The 19,123-nt window shown below is 36.0% G+C and overlaps 1 protein-coding gene across 4 annotated transcripts in view; it reads left to right on the top strand.

The window, feature by feature from the left end:
* TMEM161B (transmembrane protein 161B) overlaps positions 1-19,123 on the top strand; it is a 95,001-nt gene that overhangs the window by 2,760 nt on the left and 73,118 nt on the right. The window contains exon 2 of one of the 4 annotated variants that reach the window (XM_054487914.2): positions 6,742-6,873. The exons of the other annotated variants lie outside the window; for them this stretch is intronic. The gene's annotated coding sequence lies outside the window, so the exon portion shown is untranslated. The remainder of the gene's footprint in view (positions 1-6,741; positions 6,874-19,123) is intronic. 4 annotated transcript variants of the gene reach the window in all.

Here is a 19,123-nt window from a genome sequence, read left to right as displayed (position 1 = left end):
AGACCGAAAATACTGAACTCACGCTTAATTTTTATGCTTTCAAGTTGTTGTGAAGACAAGTCTATAGGAAATTTACTAATGGAATAAAGCCATTTGCTCTATTGCACTTTCCTTTTTGAAAATTACAGACCAACTTTGATCAAATAGAAATCTTTCTACCATTCAAGCTAATTTGTGGAAGATAGGTAGATTAGAGCTAGCTCCTGGAATTGCAGATCTGTGTATCATCCTGTAGTAACTTACTGCTGGAATTGAACAATGGTTTGTGGGCAGGTGTGGGAGAGTAGGCCATGGGGAGGTTATAAACCTTTGCCATAATCAATTGGATTTGATGAAAAGTTTTCTTTTTGAGGGGAGTGGAGGGGAGTGTTGGGAAGAGTGTGGTAAATGCTATAAGAGAAACATATAATAGGCTCAAAGAGTACAGTGGAAAGAAATTATTTCTAACTGAGAGCAGGTTGGGTCATGTAGTAGGTCACAGATTCCCAACCCCTGGGACTGTGGACTTGTACTGGTCCATGGCCTGTTAGGAACTGGGCTGCACAGCAGGAGGTGAGTGGTGGGCAAGCGAGTATTAATGCCTGAGGTCCACCTCCTGTCAGATCAGTGGTGGCATTATATTCTCATAGGAGCGCAAACCCTGTTGTGAACTGTGCATGTGAGGGACTTGGGTTAGGTGACCCTTAAATGAGAATCTAATGCCTGATGATCTGAGGTGGAACAATTTCATCCTGAAACCATCCTCCCTCCACACTGCCTCCACAATGTGTGAAAAAATTGTCTTCCATGAAACCAGTCCCTGGGGCCGAAAAGGTTGGGGACACCTGTAGTAGGTGACTTCAACTGAGTTTTGAAAAGTGGGTTAATATACTAGTTTTCAAGCTTGAGTTTGCATAGGAATCACCTGTGATACTTGATAAAAAACACTTCACTGTGCTGATAATTTGGGGTAGCATGAAGTTTTAGAATTGTATTTTTAAATTTTTTTTCAAATTTTACTTTAAGTTCTGGGGTACATGTACAGAACATGCAGGTTTGTTACATAGGTATACATGTGCCATGGTGGTTTGCTGCATTTATCAACCCATCATCTATGTTTTAAACTCTGTATGCATTAGGTATTTGTCCTAATGCTCTCCCTGCCCTTGCCCCCCACCCCCTGACAGGCCACAGTGTGTGATGTTACCCCTCTGTGTCCATGTGTTCTCATTGTTTAACTCCCACTTATGAGTGAGAACATGGTTTGGTTTTCTGTTCCTGTGTTAGTTTGCTGAGAATGGCAGCTTCCAGCTTCATCCATGTCCCTGCAAAGGACATGAACTCATTCTTTTTTTGTGTCTGCATAGTATTCCATGGTGTATATGTGCCACATTTTTGTGATCCAGTCTATCATTGATGGATATTTGGGTTGGTTCCAAGTCTTTGCTGTTGTAAATAGTGCTGCAATAAATATACGTGTGTGTGCATGTATCTTTAGAGTAGAACGATTTATAGTCCTTTGGGTATATACCCAGTAATGGGATTGCTGGGTCAAATGGTATTTCTGGTTCTAGATCCTTGAGGAATCGCCACACTGTCTTCCACAATGGTTGAACTAATTTACCCTCCCACCAGCAGTGTAAAAGCGTTCCTATTTCTCCACAGCCTCGCCAGCATCTGTTGTTTCCTGACTTTTTTTAATAATTGTCATTCTAACTGGCATGAGATGGTATCTCATTGTGGTTTTGATTTCTATTTCTCTAATGACCAATGACAATGAGCTTTTTTTCATGTTTATTGGCCACATAAATATCTTCTTTTGAGAAGTGTCTGTTCATATCCTTCACCCACTTTTTGATGGTGTTGTTTTTTTCTTGTAAATTTGTTTAAGTTCTTTGTAGATTCTGGATATTAGAATTGCATTTTTAATAAGTTCCGCAATTAAGTTTTTTTTTTTTTTTTAAATCCTTACTCTAACACTGGATGCAGTTAAGAGTTAAATTGGTGGACCTTAAACCCCTACTAGAGAGAAATGCAAGTATAAGAGACTTTGATGGAGATACTGGAGGTCCTTTTGCTAGCTGAGTGGTAATTTGACATGTGCAGTTTGAAGGATGGATTCGATCAGGTATTAGCAGTTAACCACTAAGGTTAACTTTTAGAATAAACATTCAGGTTTCTTCTCAGTTCTCTGACTTTATTTTCTTCTGACTGCTTTCCTTCACTACTTTCTTACTACAGAGGCCTAGTTGAAATAATGTTATAGACTGACTTTTCTCTTGGTTAATATTTGGTTGGTTCAAGGTTGGTTTTTAAGATTAGTTGATACTTTGGGCTTTGATCCACTTAAAAAAAATTGGTTCTTTTGTTTTCTCCGGGACAAAAGCTTAAAGTGCATTAAGTTGATTTCAGAAAATCAGAAGATATTCTAAAGCGTTCATTTCTAAGAGAGAAGTTATTATTTTCTTACTGTTGTTAATGTGGTTTTGCCCATGTTAGTAAGAATGAATACAGCTTGTCTCAAGGGAACTTTTTAGAAATAAACTTAAGTGTAAACTGCATTTCTACTTTTTGTATACCACTTACTCTTGAGTTATAGAAAAAAAGAAATCCTTACAGTCATGGTGAAATGAATATTCTTTTGGCTTTGAAATGACTGTACCTTTTGTTTCACCAAACTTTAAAAAAAGTTCTTAAATCATTCATTTGTTATTTATTCACCATCTGTATGCCAGGTACTGTTCTTGGCAACAGGGATATAACTGCTTAAAAGCAGAGACAATCTTGGCCCTCATTTATTGGGAGAGGCTGATGATCTCGTGATGAAATGGGCATGCAATATGTCAGTTGTGATACATTTAACAAAGAGAGAGTAAGGGGATAGAAAATGCCTGTTTTAGATAGGGCATGTAGGGAAAGCTTCAATGAGGAGGTGACATTGTAGCAAATTTGGATGCATAGATATTCAGCCCACGTGCCTGGTACCCATATTTATTAACTGCTCCTGTAAAATTATTGTAGTACAGTGTATCTAAAAAGCAAGCAAAGAGCTCATACTGTTTTTAATTATATAAATCTTTTCATAAGTTTATTTACTGTCAACTTTCCAAACAGTAAACAGAAAAATAATAGAAATGTATTTTGTTAAAGATAGTAATCGATTATGTGAAATTTCATGTAATAGATTTTATTTTTGTGTTGCATTAAAATTTTTTTGCAGACTTTTTAAAGAGTAGTTTTAGGTTCACAGCAATCTTAAGAGGAAGATACAAGAGATTTCCTAGATATTCCCTGCTCCCACACATGCATGTCCTCTACTGTTATCAACATCCTTCACCAGAGTGGTAAATTTCTTACAATTGATGAATCTACATTGACACACCATAATTGCCCAAAGTCCATAGTGTACTTTGTGGTTCATTCTTGGTGTTGTACATTCTATGGGTTTGGATATAGTTGGAATCTTAGAGTATGTACTCTTTTCAGATTGACTTCTTTCACTTAAGAGTATGCATTTAAGGTTCGTCTCTGTGTTTTCGTGGCTTAATAGTCCATTTCTTTATAGGGTTTAATAATATTCCATTGTCTGATGTACCACAGTTTATCTATTTACCTACTGAGGGATATCTTGGTTGCTTCCAGATTTTGGCAATTATGAACAAAGCTGATATAAACTCTATGTACAGTTTTTTATGTGGACAAAGGTTTTGAGTTCCTTTGGGTAAAAACCAGCAAGTGCAATTGCTGGATCATATGGTAAGACTGTAAGAAACCACAAACTGTCTTCCAAAGAGGCTATATCATTTTGCATTCCTACCAGCAATGAATCAGAGTTCCCATTGCTCTACATTCTTGCCAGCATTCAGTGTTGTCAGTGTTCTGGATTTTGGCCATTCTAATAGGTGTATAATGGTATTTCCTTATTTTAATTTGTATTTTCCTAATGACATGATGTGGAACATCTTTTCATATTCTTATTTGCTGTCTGTATGTCTTTGGCGAGGTGTCTTTTAAGGTCTTTGATGCATTTTTAAAATCAGGTTGTTTTCTTGTTGAGTTTTAATTAAGAGTTCGTTATATTTTGTATAATAGTCCTTATCAGATATGTCTTTTCCAAGTATTTTCCCCTGGTCTGGTTTGTTTTCTCATTTCCTTGACTTTGTCTTTTACAGAGCAGATTTTAATTGTAATGAAGTCCAGCTTATCAGCTCTTTCTTTCATGGATCATGCCTTTGGTTTTGTGTCTAAAAAGTTGTTGCCTTGTCCACAGCCATCTATGTTATCTAACAGGACTTTTATAACTTTGTGTTTTACATTTAGGTCTATGTTCTATTTGAGTTAACTTTTGTGAAGAGTGTAAGGCGTGTGTCTAGAGTCATTTTTTTTTTTTTTTTTTTTTTTTTTGCACATGAATGTCTAGTTGTTTCAGTACCATTTGGTGAAATTTTTTTTTTTCTCCATTGTATTGCCTGTGCCCTTTTGTCAAAGATCGTTTGACTATATGTGCGTCTATTTCTGGCCCCTCTATTCTATTCTGGTGATCTGTTTATTTCTTCTTTCATCAATAACACAGTCTTGATTATTCTAGCTTTCTAGTGAATCTTGAAGTTGGTTAGTGTCAGTCCTCCAACTTTGTTCTTCAGTATTGTGTTGGCTCTTCCGGGTCTTTTGCCTCTTCAAATAACCTTAGAATGTTTCTTTCTTTTCTTTTCTTTTTTTTTTGATATCCTTAAAATAACTTGCTTGGATTTTGATTGTAATTGCATTGAATCTGTAGATTAAGTTGAGAAGGACTACCTCCTTGGTAATATCCTTTTCATGAACATGGAATATCTCACCATTTATTTAGTTCTTTGAATTCAGTCATCAGAGTTTTGTAGTTTTCTTCATACAGGTCTTGGCATATTTTATTAGATTTATACCTAAGTATTCATTTTTTTCTGGGTGTTAATGTAAATAGTATTTTTAATTTCAAATTCCACTTGTTCATTGCTAGTATATAGGAAAGTGATTGACTTGTATATTAACTTTGTATCCTGCAACCTTGCTATAATTGCTTATTGGTTCCAGGATATGCCACCTGTTTTTAGTCTTTTAAGTTATTGCAGTTCTTAGAGAATACAATTACAACTCACTTACCCAATGATTTTTATGTTCACATCTTTTAATTATATAAAACAGACGTAGTAGTTCTGTTGTTAAAGTAGGTTAAATATCTTTTGCGTTTTGGCTATAAACTATAGGATTTAGAAAACCCGAAACAATTTAAACTTTTGCTACTTTGATTTTGACACTTGGGATCTCAGTATCTTATTTTAATTAAAAAAATTCTTAGTCATTATGAAAATCGATGTGCTTGTATGCTGCTATTTCTAAAAATGATTTTGTGAAAAGTGGCCTGGCATGGTGGCTCATGAAAGGCTAAGGCAGGAGGGTCACATGAGGCCAGGAGTTTGAGACCAATCTGGACAACATAGTGAGACCTCTTCTTTACAAAAAGTTTTAACAATTAGTGAGGCGTGCTGGCAAGCACCTGTAGTTCCAGCTACTTGGGAGGCTGAGGTGGGTAGATCACTTGAGCCCAGGAGTTTGAGATTGCCGTGAGTTGTAATCAAGCTGCTGTGCTCCAGCCAGGGAAACAGAGTGAGACCCTGACTCTTATAAAACACAAAAATAAAAACTAAAAATGACTATTTGAAAAGTAAAAATAAATACATGGCGTTGAAAGTGTGCTTGAACTATTCTATGATTTTTATGGTTTGATTCAAGTTTCTTTGATTCTGATTATGTAAATTTGGAAATACTGTTGAACATTTAGCTGAATGTACATTATGGGGTACAAAGAGAGGAACATTCAGTTTCTATGGAATGCAAGAAGGGTTTCACAAAGAAAGGTTTGGATTAGATTTTTAAGGGTAAGTAGAAGTATGTCCGTTGGATAAGAAATTGAATTTTACTTTTCCTCAATAACGATAACAGCTGCATTTATTTTGCATTTAATATTTGCCAGGTATTATTCTACATTCCACTTATATTGACTCATTTAAATCTTTATGAAGTAGTTAAATTCTGTTTTTTTAAACGTCTGTCTTACAGATGTAGAAATGGAGGCTCAGCAAGACTGGAGTAACTTCTCCAAAATCACACAGCTAGTGATGACAGAATTTGACTTTTAACCCAGGCTTCTTGTCCATTGTGCTGTTGTGCCAGTCTATTGTTTGTCTTGAGTAAGATTCACTTATGAAAAGATTGAATTTCACAAGTTCAATCTAGTGTTTGAAATTCAAAAATATTTTCCTATAGAAATCATAATTAGTAACGATATTTTTAGAAAATGTTTCCCAAACCTAGTTAATACCTAATATATCTCTATAGTATTCAAGCAATTAATCATTATTGTCCGGCATAGCAGTACTGATTGACATTTCTAACTAGGTGTCAAACACATCTGCCACTGCTGCAGTAAGTCATAAGATTCTTTCATATTTCTTCTACCTTAACTGCATCCACTGAAGGCACTGCTTTACACCAAAGCCTTAGTTTCTCTTAGGCCTGAAGATGCACTTCTAGTAACACTGATGAGTTGAAGAGCAATTTGAGGAATTGGGGATGAGTTGTGCTGAACTCGAATTTCTTATCAGTGTAAGCACTTAGTGAGTTACACTTGTTCCAAGCCTATCTCACGGTTATCCCAGTTCTTTTCCTGAGGACTCTTCTTTTCCACTTGGGCTATTTTCAATTAGAACTTTGTTTCTTCTTCAGGTTGCAAAGAAGAATGTAATCTTGTAGAGTACCTTGCCTTCCCTTCCATACCTTCAGCAGACATAGTTCCTTTAAGGGATTTTACTGCTACGAGAATTTCATAGGTCATATTCCCGTGTTACTGCTTCACAGGTATTTACTTATTTACTTACTTATCACAGAAATCCTTTAGGGGAAAAGGGGAAAATGATGGGATGTTGTAAATTTTTGGAAGTAGAGAGGTTCGGATTGTGAAGAGGAGATGAGATAAATAGTAAGTGGCAATGCAGAGAGAAAGAGAGATTTTTCTCTACTAGTGGAAGTGGCTTGTGAAGAAGGAACTTCAACAAGCTGTTCTGCTCCATTTTATAAATATATGATTATAGATTGCCAACAGATAATGCCATGAGTACTTGATACTATAAGGCTATGGCTGTTTTTAAAGTAAGACTAATACTTTTATCTTTGTGATAAGTAATTAGAAACCCTTTGAAATACTAATCTAAATTATTTGTTTATATAGTTATCTTATGTCTGCCCTTTACACAGTGCTTAGCTGATTTTTGTTATCTTTAACTGGTGATTGCCACCATTTGCCCCAGTGTGCTGAACCACTTAGAAAAAGCAATGCCATAGTTTCCTGCTTTCTTTTTCTAAAAGAAAAAGTCATACAGCAAGATTCTGTTACTGAAGCCAAGACTTCATTAACTTGATTATTATTGAGTATTTTTGTTATTTCTGGAGATTTTGGGCCTTTTTACAATGAACATAAATGATCAAATTCTTATGGTTTATGGGGATATGTATTTAAGTATTCGTGTTCCATAACTAGAACCATTTATTTCTGCATTCGCCCTTGGTCAAGAGAGAAAGCATGACATTTTTTTCTTGAAAGGTTTGTTTTTATTGATGGTTAAATTTATTACTAGAATTTTACTTATGTTTAAATTAATGCATACTTACTCCTTCCTCCCTTCCTCTGTGAGATTAATTAACAACAGGATAATGAAGCTTTATTGTATCAGTTATTACTAGACAGTTTAGTTGTTTGGGTAGGATATTGCATGTTGAATATAGCAGTCTTTTCTTATCACAGTCTTTAAGAAAAAGTAGAAAAGAGCCTGGATAACTGGAATTAGAAATAATTGCCAACAAAATGTGTTTTCTAGTCAATAGGGACAGATAAGCAAGCTTTAAAAACATTGTACTGCAGGTCATAACTTTAATTGAGACATTTAGTTCTTGATGATTAAAACTATTTTCTAATTTGATTTCAACTAACATTTACTGAATGCTTACTCTTGATTTTAATAGAGAGCTTCCCACTTAATCATTCTTATCAGAAGTGTTTAATGTCATCATAGTTCTTTCTCTTGATAGCCACTGAAAAGAAAATGTTGAGATTATACAGAAAATGAATCATTTAAAAAGAGAGAATTGGCCACTTATCTGAAAGATAGATCTTTTTTAAAACTATGGAACTGTTGGCATTCACAAGTCTTTCTTAAGAGAAATTCCCACAAACTACTAATTGAGGTGAATATGATGGGAGGTAGGCTAGGTTTACTCCTTTAATTTGGAACTCTGATTTCCTTTCAGGTCTTATAGATATTAGCTTATTGAATCTTTATGAGAAACGATTATTATTCATTGCCATTAGCAATAATTACACAGGCTTTGATGGTGGTTTAGAAATATTAAATCTGTGAATGCCAATGATTAATTGTGTATTTAGCTAAAACATTGCAATCATAGACAATATGATCTGTTTGGTATTTTGGAGATCATTTGCCAGCTCTTTTCATTTTGTAGATAAGGAATGAATCCCAGGGAGAGCTTTTCTAATTGCTGTGTAGCTAGTTAGTGACAGAACTACTTCGATCCTAGTGTGTTTAATTATTTAATGCATTAAAAATATTCACAATGAATGCATTTACCTAACTGTTAACAAATTTTCTTGGCTTTTGTGTATGGCTTAAAATTTAGTTAAGCTGAAATTTTTATATTAAATTTGTTTCATGAAGCTTTATCAGTGCACTTTGAGCAAAGTTTTGATTTTTAGTTTGTTAAAAGGAAAGGTGTTTTTGTTTTGTTTTGTTTTGTTTTTGTTTTTGAGAAACATTCTTGTTCTGTTGCCCAGGCTGGAGAGCAGTGGTGTGATCTCAGCTCACTGCAACCTCCGCCTCCTGGGTTCAAGTGATTCTTGCAATTCTCGTGCCTCAGCCTCCCAAGTAGCTGGGATTACAGGCTGTCGCTGCCACTCCTGGCTAATTTTTGTATTTTTACTAGTGAGGAGGTTTCACCATGTTGGCCAGTCTGGTCTGGAATTCCTGACCTGGAGTGATGTGCCTGCCTCAGGCTTCCAAAGCCCTGAGATTACAGGCTTTAGCTACCGCACCTGGTCTTAAAAGGAAAGTATTTGTAACACAAAGCTATCGCATTAAAATGAGAAGATCGTCTTGTAAAAACAAATATACTCCTTCCTTTGAGAAAGGAGAAAGCACAATATATTGTCTTTTACTCTTAAAGTGAATAATTTTCTTTATGCTAAAGTTTAGTGTGTGACACACAGTAGGAACCTGAATGCAATGAAGAACAGTGGGAAAAATTTATGCTTTATCCATTTGTTTTATCAAAAGGTAAAGATTTATTCAACTTGTGTTTAATATCTGCCATCTCCCACCATCCTGGGAGTGGAGGCTGAAGAAATGAGATGAATGCCATTTTCGAGGGGGAGAGACCCTTAAATTAGTGGTCACAATTGAGCATGATACAGGTTATTTTGGAGTTACACATATGTTCTTTAGTAGAAGTTGAAAAGTCAATGAACGTTTTATAGTGCACATGAATGTTGAAGACTCAGTAGCAGTTGGTCTAAACAAGTTGATTTGTACATGTCAAACATGTCTTTTCATTAATTGATTTTGGCTAATGACTTCTTTGAATATATACCTGTAGAGATATTTTCTATAATGTCAGAAAATACTCTGAAGAAAGAGTGGCAGAATTTAGGAAGCTTTCTTCCATTGAACCTTTTATTTGTTACTTTTTAGTACTATAATGAAACATTTATGCATGTCTTGGCTAGAGATTAAGTGGCTTGTTAATATGTTTAAGACTATTTTCTTCCTTGCAACACTTTAATGACTATGGCATTGCTTTATATGAGATATTACATTATTTATTCAACCTCTTTTAACTGTGGAAAGTTATCTTTTAAAATAAACAACTGTTAATTTGAACACCAATATGTTAAAATGGTTTATGACTTGTGTTTAATTAGAATGTTTTCTATTGTTATGAAAAAGTATGTTTTTCCTTTCCCTCTTTGTTGTTGGTCTTCCATTTGCCTTATCATTTATACTGCGGAAAATGTCTTTTTATTTCTAAATTTAATCAAAATCTGATAAATGACTTTATATCGTCATCTTTATCTGAAAGTCTGGAGCTGGTATTTTTTAAGATAGTTACATCAAATTCACACATTCTACTGTTGTAGTTCTAATCTTTAAAAAATTTAGAATGTATCTAGGCATTGAGGATTTATGCTTTTTGACCTTTGAAAGGGTCAAAAAGCTATTTTGAGGTATTGAGGATTTATGCTTTTTGACCTTTGGAAGGACATTAAATTTCTTGTTTTTCTGATTTAGAAAATGGCAAAAAAATTATGCTTTCACTTTTTAAGGAAATTAAAAATGTATTTTATGCTGTAAAACGTTAGTGCTGACAAACCCAATTAATTCTGTAAACAATTAAATTTGGAAATAGATAAATCTGAGTTCAAATTATAGTTGTTGACAATTATGTTTTATATGTAATTCTATTTGTAATATTAAGATGAACTATATGAAATTGCCATTTTGTAGGTCAATACAATTAAGTATTAGCAATTTCATAGGATTCAACCAATAAATGTACATTAGATGTCAATAGGTGTTCTTATTCTTTAGCTGCTTTTCTACCAAATTCTTCTGTTCTTTCGTTTCATATTTAGTATAGGCCCCCATTTTTTACTTCCAGTCCAGCTTACTGTGTCTGTAAGGGCTGCAGGTATGTTAGAAAACCAGTGAAGGCCACGGTAGTGGGTTACTAGAGATGCTCTATGGGGAGGAAGTCTGCTGGTCTCTTCATGATTGTTTTATGCTGCTTTTATCAGCTTTGGCCTTATGTGGGAGAATTTCTCTTCTGGAATAGACAGTCCTCAGACCTACTGAAGAACCTATTGGAAATAACCATCTTCAAAAACCCAGTTTGGGTCCATCAGTTCCACATACATAGTTTCATCACACTTTTCTTCTCAAGTTTCTAGACCTCTTAGTCACATTGCCAGAGTGGTAATCCTGGTTTTTATCTTATGACATGACATTTTTTTCCTCCTTTGAAGACCCTGATCTTGGTGTGGTTATTCTTCAAATTTTTCTTTCAAACCTTGTCCATTTTGGTGCTTTCTTTGGTTCTTTTGATTACCCACTTAATCATCCTGGATTTTCCTATTCTTGTAACCTGTATAAGGTCACATGATGATCAATCTTTTTTTTTTTTTTTTTCTCCTTAAAATTTTTTTTACAGATACAGAGGGTCTCACTTTGTCAGGTCGGAGTACAGTGGTGCACTCATGGCTCACTGCAATCTCAACCTACTGGGCTAAAGTGATTCTCTCACCTCAGCCTTCTGAATAGCTGGGATTACAAGCACATGCCACCATACCCAGCTAATTATTTTGTTTTTATTTTTGGTAGAGGGGTGTCTTGCTATGTTGCGCAGGCTGGTCTTGAACTTCTTGCCTCAAGTAATCCTCCTGCCTTCGCCCCCCAAAGTGTTGAGGTTATGGACATGAGCCACCACATCCTGCTAAATCAATCATTTTTCTGATGTTTTTACCTAATATGCTGAATCATGCAGATTTGCAGGTGCTTGGCAATCATTCAGTCAATTCTGTTCCTCTTTTGTCAAAATTTTCACAAATTTTAGCTATCCCTTCTTCCTCTCCTTTCTTTTACAGCTCAACTCCTTACCCCATTGTGGTTCTTAGAAGATGATCTGAGAATTTTGAATTTTGAAATAATCTATAAGTTCTTCAAATAACTCTATCTACTGGAAGATAGGAGATCTAGAACCTTGACCTAGTTTTTCAACTACCCTGATCAAATTCATATAAACTGTGAGACCTCTGTTTTCAGAATTAATACATCTCCATACCTATTTGTGCTTTCAATTCAGTAGGATGTATGAGATCTTCTAATAGGTAAACTTTTTTATGTTTTTGATCTCACCTATTTCTGACCCTTAAGCAATTAAATTCCCACATTTAACTCTTCAGCACCTCCCTAACATTGGTTCCTTCGCTTTTGCTTTAAGCATGTACATTTCTCTCTTATAATAAACATTTTATATATATATATATATTCTAGTAACCATCAGTTTTTTCTTTTATTGCTTAGTTTATCCAATGATTATGCCCATTATTTCCATTTTATCTTTACATAATCACCTAAGTCTTATCTTACTGAAACTTGCAGAGATAATTACTAATCTCATGCCTAATTTATTTTTTCTCTAAAAGTTTTAATTTTAAAAATTTTGCTTTTGATTTAGAAGCTGTTTTGCTTCAAGTTTTATGGTATTGCTTAGACTATTTCAGTGGATTTCTAATATAGTTCCTTGCTTCCAATTACTTTTACCCCTTCAATTTATTTTTCCCATTATAGTTGCAGAGTCATTTCTCCAAACGTATTTGATTTGGTTACTTCCAGGCTTTATATCCTGGGATTATTTCCAAGTACTTTCAGAAGAATCCATTGTGTGCAACCCATACCAAAGTCTAGCCATGTGGAACTTCACATTATTTCTGGATTGTGCCATTTGTTCTCCTTGTCTTTGTACGGATAGGTATAACTGCCTGACCTTCTCTTCCTTTCCTGTTCTGATAGTGGAATACTCTTTTTAACTTTGTCAAACTAGTTCAGATGTCACCTCTGTGAACTGGTATTTCCCAGACCTCCCTTATATATTTAATCACTCTATTGGAGTGTTCCCATAACACTGGAGATTGATCTCTACCATACCACTTATATTTTATTTGTAGGTGGCAGTGAGGAGTGATTAACACTTAAAGTGTTTGATAAAATCCACATATGATGAAAGAAATAAGTTAAGTATTCCCTCCAGGACCCATGGTAGACTAGATTGTAGCCAAATTAATGGTATTTACATATCCAAAGAGAGTAATTTTTAGATAGGTTTTATCTAAAGAAAGAGTGTATCAATAAAAATAGCTAGAATTGAATGTAATTTACCTAAAATTATTTGGGGGTTGAGAGTATTCTGCACTCTAGAATGGTATTTTGTATATTTCATCAGACTTTCATCACTCCTTGAATGAAATATCCTTTAATGATATTTGCTGCATTCTGCCCTAAATCACTACTCACCAAGCATCCTGTTTCTAATTTGGCTTCCAGTATATCATTAAGACAGTAATCGAATGGAACACTTAGTAAACCTAAATATCTGATCCACTTCATAGTTTGTTTCACTGTATGTTAAGTGACAAAACTCTTACAAACCTTATTACAACCAGTCTGTCAATACATAAAGATTGATCATCCTTTGTGTATTAGCAAAAGCCTATTTGCTGTGTGTTCGGAAAAGCTGAGGATGCACCCAAGGTGCTTTCCTTGGGAGGCCTATCTAAAGCTTGTCAGCCTTCTTCGTGAGTTTCTTTCAGTCTACAACTTTTCCTGTCAGTGGTTCTAGTATTCTACCAATCATCCAAACTAAAACATCTTGAAATAACCTTTGAAACATTCCTTAGTTTTATTCTACAGTTGTTATACTTTATGTTCAGTCACATTCAGAGTTTGATTTTCTTCTGAAGTAGATTTTATCTTTGTTCTTTCCTTTTGTTTCAACTAATTTATTCTTAGTTTTTATCTTTAATTGATTAATATATCGCTATGTCTAATTTTCATTATGTGTTACTTGAATTATTTCAGCTCTCTGCCCCTGCCTGTTTAGAAGTCCTAGGTGATCTTTCTATTAAACATTTCGGCTAAATACCTCCTCTTGGTTTTAAAGACTTAAGGAGCTAAAATTCAGTCTTCATCCTATTTTCCACTGTTCCTTTTTATTTAGTAAGTTTGCTTTGGTTGAGCTAGGCGTTTTGCTGTTGCAAATACCTTCTGTGTTCACACTTGTCATTTAGCCTGAAATTCCCTTCTCTTTACTTTTCTGTGATTTTAGTTTCTGTCTTTAGGTTTCATTTACTCTATGAAACTTTATCCAATTTAAAAAATTTCTACAACCCATATTCATAGTACCGTGCAATTTGGTGCTCAAATATTATTTTAATATGTATATTTATTGTTACGTAATATGTTAATCTTGGGTTTTAAGCTCTGTTAAGACAAATTCTTTTATAGTAGTCCTGTTCATTCGTTCAACAAGTAATCAAGTGCGCTACTATGAGCCATCAACTATTCTAAATGACATTGCTCTAAGTGTTTGGGATATAACAGTGAACACAAACATCTTTGTGCCAAGTGCCTGATGATAGCCAGGAAGATACTGGATGCATATTAGGTAGACAGCATGATACTGGATGCATATTAGGTAGACAGCATGTTGTTGTTAGTTGAATTTTCATATGCTCTATTTATAGATATAATTTCTGTGGTGACGTAATTTGGATTTACAGTGATTTTTAACATTGTTTAAGATCATAAATCATTTGTTATATTGATACATAGTTCTTTTTGAAACCACCTTTGCAAAATTATGACAGTAAGAGAAATCTGACATAGTTGACTCCATCTTGCTTCTAACCTCCAAGCTGTCCTAGGTCATTTTTGGGCATTGGCCAGGCTAACCTTGGGAGGCATTTACTTTATAGTTTAACTTTGAAGCTAGGATGATAATAGTGCCTTCCTAAAACTAATCCCCCCAATTGAAACCACCTGAAACTGCCTTTTAAGACAGTGAAAGACCGCAAGATTAGAATTATGGGAGGAGCTTGAGTTCTGTTAGGATGTAGGTGTAGTTTTTATAATCCCTTATTGCTCAGGAGTCATGTGGCCAGAAGTCACAAGATTTGTGACTTCCCCAATTACTCCTATAGATAACATCACTATTATAATACCTAAGATTGGTTTTTTTGAGATGTTTTTCAGACTGACCACATGCAGACCCATGATTCATGACTCATCTGGTCCTGTGGCCCAGTTGAGTATATGAGGCAGACTCAGTATATGAGGACCGTTTTCTATACCCCTATGATTTCATCCCCAACTAAGCAGCAGTCTCCATTCCCTAGCCCCCCTGTCCACCAAATTGTCCACAAAAGATTTAGCCTCTGAGACTTTGGGCAGTGATCGGTCTCACTCAAATCAGTCGCTTCTCACTCAAATCAGTCTCACTCAGTCAGTTGAGCCATTTCTTCCATGTGGTTGGCCTTGCATTAATTAAACTCTTTATTGCAATGCCGTGATCTCTGTAAATTGATTTTGTCTGTGCAGCAGTCAGGACGAGCCCATCAGGCAATTACACATTTAGGGGCTTGTCCGAGATCTGCCCTTCTGGGTGCCTGTCCACCATCTGTCAGCCTTCCACTGGTACAATGGAACTGGGGGTAAGCTCGGGCAGTTGCTTATTTGTCTTGAACTGAGGGCCATCTCTGATACGGTCTCTGCCAGTGAGATGCGGTCAACCCATAGTGCTTGGGCCTAATTGCAGTGAAGAAACAGTTCTTGGAAGATGTCTTTAAACTGGACTGGTGAGTGTACAAAGCACTACCAACATCCTCTTCCTTCTCCTGTTCTGATTGGCGCCTTTTGAGCCAACCTAGCTCTCCATAGATTGTACAGAGAGTCTTGGTTTAGGGAGATTTCTCTCCAGTTGGATGGAGAACAGGGGCTTGTTTGGAAAAACACTCTTCTGGTCTGGATTCTGGTTCTGAGAGGCCTCTTGTCTGTCTTTGTCTGTGTTTTCTTACATGTATATCACTCTGGCTGGAATGGGAAATATTAATTGGAGGCTTTTTATAGTTCTATGAAATGGAAAAAGGATGACTTTTCTTTTGTAACACGTCTTGGCCCCCACAGCTATAGCACAGCATGCAGGGTCACCAGAGCCATTCAGGAAGAGGGAACCCAGAAACCTGGCAAGCTAACAAAAGGGTAAGAATTTCTTACCAGCCAGGCTTCTGGTCTCGGTCTCTCTCTCTCTCTTTCTCTCTCTCTGTGCAAACTGGCAGAGAATGGTAAAAATCACTGTTTGTCTCCTTTGCAAGATTTTGATTAATGGGAAAAAGATTTATGAGTCTAGTCTTAGGCTGTAATGAATCTGGTGTCTTTCTGTGTTGTTCTATCATGGTGAAGGATACCGTAGGATAGAACATAGATATAGGACCCCTGCAAGCCTGCTGGTCCAGCTGGCCCTGCAGATTGGTTAGTTAAAACTTTGTTGTGGGTTCCTGAGGCAAAAATGGGATGAGGTTTCCCTCTTGTCTTCTTCTGTGTCCTTGGAGCTTGACTTTGTGACCACGTGGGGATACTCTCTCTTGGTCTCTGCCATCTGGAGGTGGGAGTTTTGGGGTTCATGTGAAACAGCTGATCTGAAAGGACTGGAAGTCTGAGAAAGGCCAGCACACTTTTCAGCCCCAGTGTATCCAGTCTTTCAGTGAGTTTTGTCTTAAAAGGTCCCATCCCTATGGGCCTTTTATTGTCTTTTGCTATCTTAAGCCCATTCTTTCTGAGAGAGAATTATTGGGGATAATAATTCTGGGGAGTAGGGATGCTTCCTCTACTCCTTCTCTGGAAATACCGCTTGCTTACATGGTAAAAACCTGGAAAATTACGATCTGAGTTTTAAAAAAAGTTTTTGGGTTGAGTTGCCATTGGAACTAAGTGCACGATTGAAAGAGAAAAAGATTTTAGAAATCTTGTATTCTTAACAATTGAAAAGAGGTTAAATAACAATGTCATGACTAGCCTTGAGAATCCCCTTGTGCAGTTAGAAATGCTTTGCAAGCTCAAAAATGACTGTGTTAGGCTCCTTCTGGGAAGAGTAATGGTGACTGCCCAGCACTGAAGCTCAGTAGCTAAGGCTTTTACCTTTTGTGATAATGGCCTGGATTCAATGCCTGGCTTAGGGACTGAGTCCTTTCTGGTTTGACATTTGTGAGACATTTTGCCTCTTATTGACCCTTTTCCCTTCCATGGACAGTTTTCCATTTCCTGCTTTCTTTCTGTGGAGGGCATACAGGGCTTTGAGGCCTTTGTATGTAGATGGTTAGTTGGGAAACTGAGACTCTAGAGAATGTGGCCAGACCGAAATGTGAGTTGTACCCAGTTTGCATGGCAAAACTTTCCTTTCTTTGTGCTACTTTTGCCATTTATAAAACCACTTTCCATTTCTTTGGAAATACCTAGTGTGTCAGTGGTTAAGTCATAATCTTAGTTGAGGCTTACTGGGGGAAAAAAAAGAAGGCTTAAAAGCCAGAGGTGTCATCTGTTTGTCATGGCTAGAGTGTGGTAAACAGAGATTTAAAAGGATTTCCTTAAAAGAGCTCTATGGTTAAAAGTCAGGTTAATTAAAAGCTGGTAGGTAAGCTATACATATATTTAAAAGGCCTTTATAAGCTTTTTTGTCTTCTTGGATCTTGTTTTATTGAGGAAAAGTTTTTTTTTTTCTCAGTCGACTGAATTGTTTCTCCATTTGCTTCTGTCTGTCCTCTTACCCTTGATGCCCACATGAGATAACCTAAGGCAATTTCTAGCAGCCTGGGTCTCCTTGGGAAAAACAGAGGTACCACAATTTTGGAAGAAACCTCTGTTTTCCTCATGGAACCGCAAGAATTGTAAGCAGAGTGATCCCTCTCAGAATCAAAGTTGCTGCTCTGTTTTGTGTAGTGTTACCTGACTTTTTTTACTTTTGGGGACATCAGAAATTACTTGGCATTATGAGAGAACTTTTAGCTTTGGTGTGTAATAGCTAGGTAGGAGATATACTTTTAGGGACGGCTAATGGCAGTTACGTAGGGGATATTCAGGTTTTTGCATGTTTAGATAAGAAAAGCATGCTTTTGACCACCTGGAAGGTATGGAAACATCCTACCTCCCACTGAGAAGTAAGACTCCTGTGGGAAGAATGGGCTGATTGGCTTTGGGCTGACCACCAGCCTTGGAAAAATGTCCTTGCAGTGAAATTCACTATTTTGTTCTGTAGTGTTTCTGTCTTTTTGGGACCCAGGATTTGGTGTAAAAATGGGATCCTTGATTTTTATCTGGATCTTTCCATGTGAGGCAGATACCACTGATGATTCACAAAACTTCAGTCCACTGTGTCTTGACTCATGCATTACCTTCCAAAATGCCCTTTTACACCTTTTTGCTCTCAATAATTTCTCTCTCCTTTTGCTGTGTTCTCATAGAATCCTCTTCCTGTCTTATTACATTGTATTGTAAGCAATTACAATTGCAGTACCATTACAATTGTATTGTAATGTGTGCTTTTCCCCCATTGTTAGTAGTCCAGTGCCCCACACATGGAGTTTGTTGTTCAATAAATGTTCATTGAATACACCAAATAGACTGGTGAAAAAAGCATTGAGTTGGAAATTGTCTGGGTGCCAGATACATCAGTAACCGGGTAGTTGAGTGATGTTTGTTGTTTGGACCCTGTTTTCCTTATACATAAATTGTTCAAAGATGGTTTGTTTAAATACATCTAGTGTGAATTCTAAGTTTTATGTGAACTTGGGTTGAAATGGCAGTTTACATCTTCTTTTGGAGTATAAATTATATGAGCATCCCTAAGAAGTCTGTCTCAACGTATGTTGCTGTCACTAAAACATGTAAAGAGTAAAGAAACAAACAAATAGGAAGGTCATTGGGATATAATATCCTCTTTTTTATTTTCTCTTTTCTAACATATTTAGGGAGATAACTGAAACCATTTGGGGTGGTCTGAGTCCCAAGTATATATGCAGATATGCCTTTCAATAGTAAACAATATATGCTTTGTTTTAATCTGTCAGCAGGAGAGCTAGTTTAATGAAACATAAATGTCAACTCTTGAGGTTGACACAGTACTCAAAGTTTGAATTTATAAATTGCAGTATGTTTGTATTTAGGTTTTTAGGGTTTTATTTTCAGTATTAATAAAGCGAGACAAAATACTGTTATTTGGTACATTTTATTTCTTGGAGAATTGTTTAATTTTTCTTGTTAAGAATTTTTGTAACCTTCCAAGAAACTATTACTGACAACAATTGTAAGGATCATTCTTTTAGAGACTAAAGGCAGATAAGTTTTTCTTGCTCTTCATGGCCTTAGGTTAATAGATGTGGAAAGGTTGAAACCTAAGTTACCCCAATGTTTCACCCGTCTTGGGTGCTTATGAGCTA

This window comes from Pongo pygmaeus, chromosome 4, assembly GCF_028885625.2.
Source record: "Pongo pygmaeus isolate AG05252 chromosome 4, NHGRI_mPonPyg2-v2.0_pri, whole genome shotgun sequence".
Taxonomy (NCBI): Eukaryota; Metazoa; Chordata; class Mammalia; order Primates; family Hominidae; genus Pongo; species Pongo pygmaeus.
The sequence above is the reverse complement of the archived record's forward strand: the minus strand, read 5'-3'. Positions and strand labels throughout refer to the sequence as shown.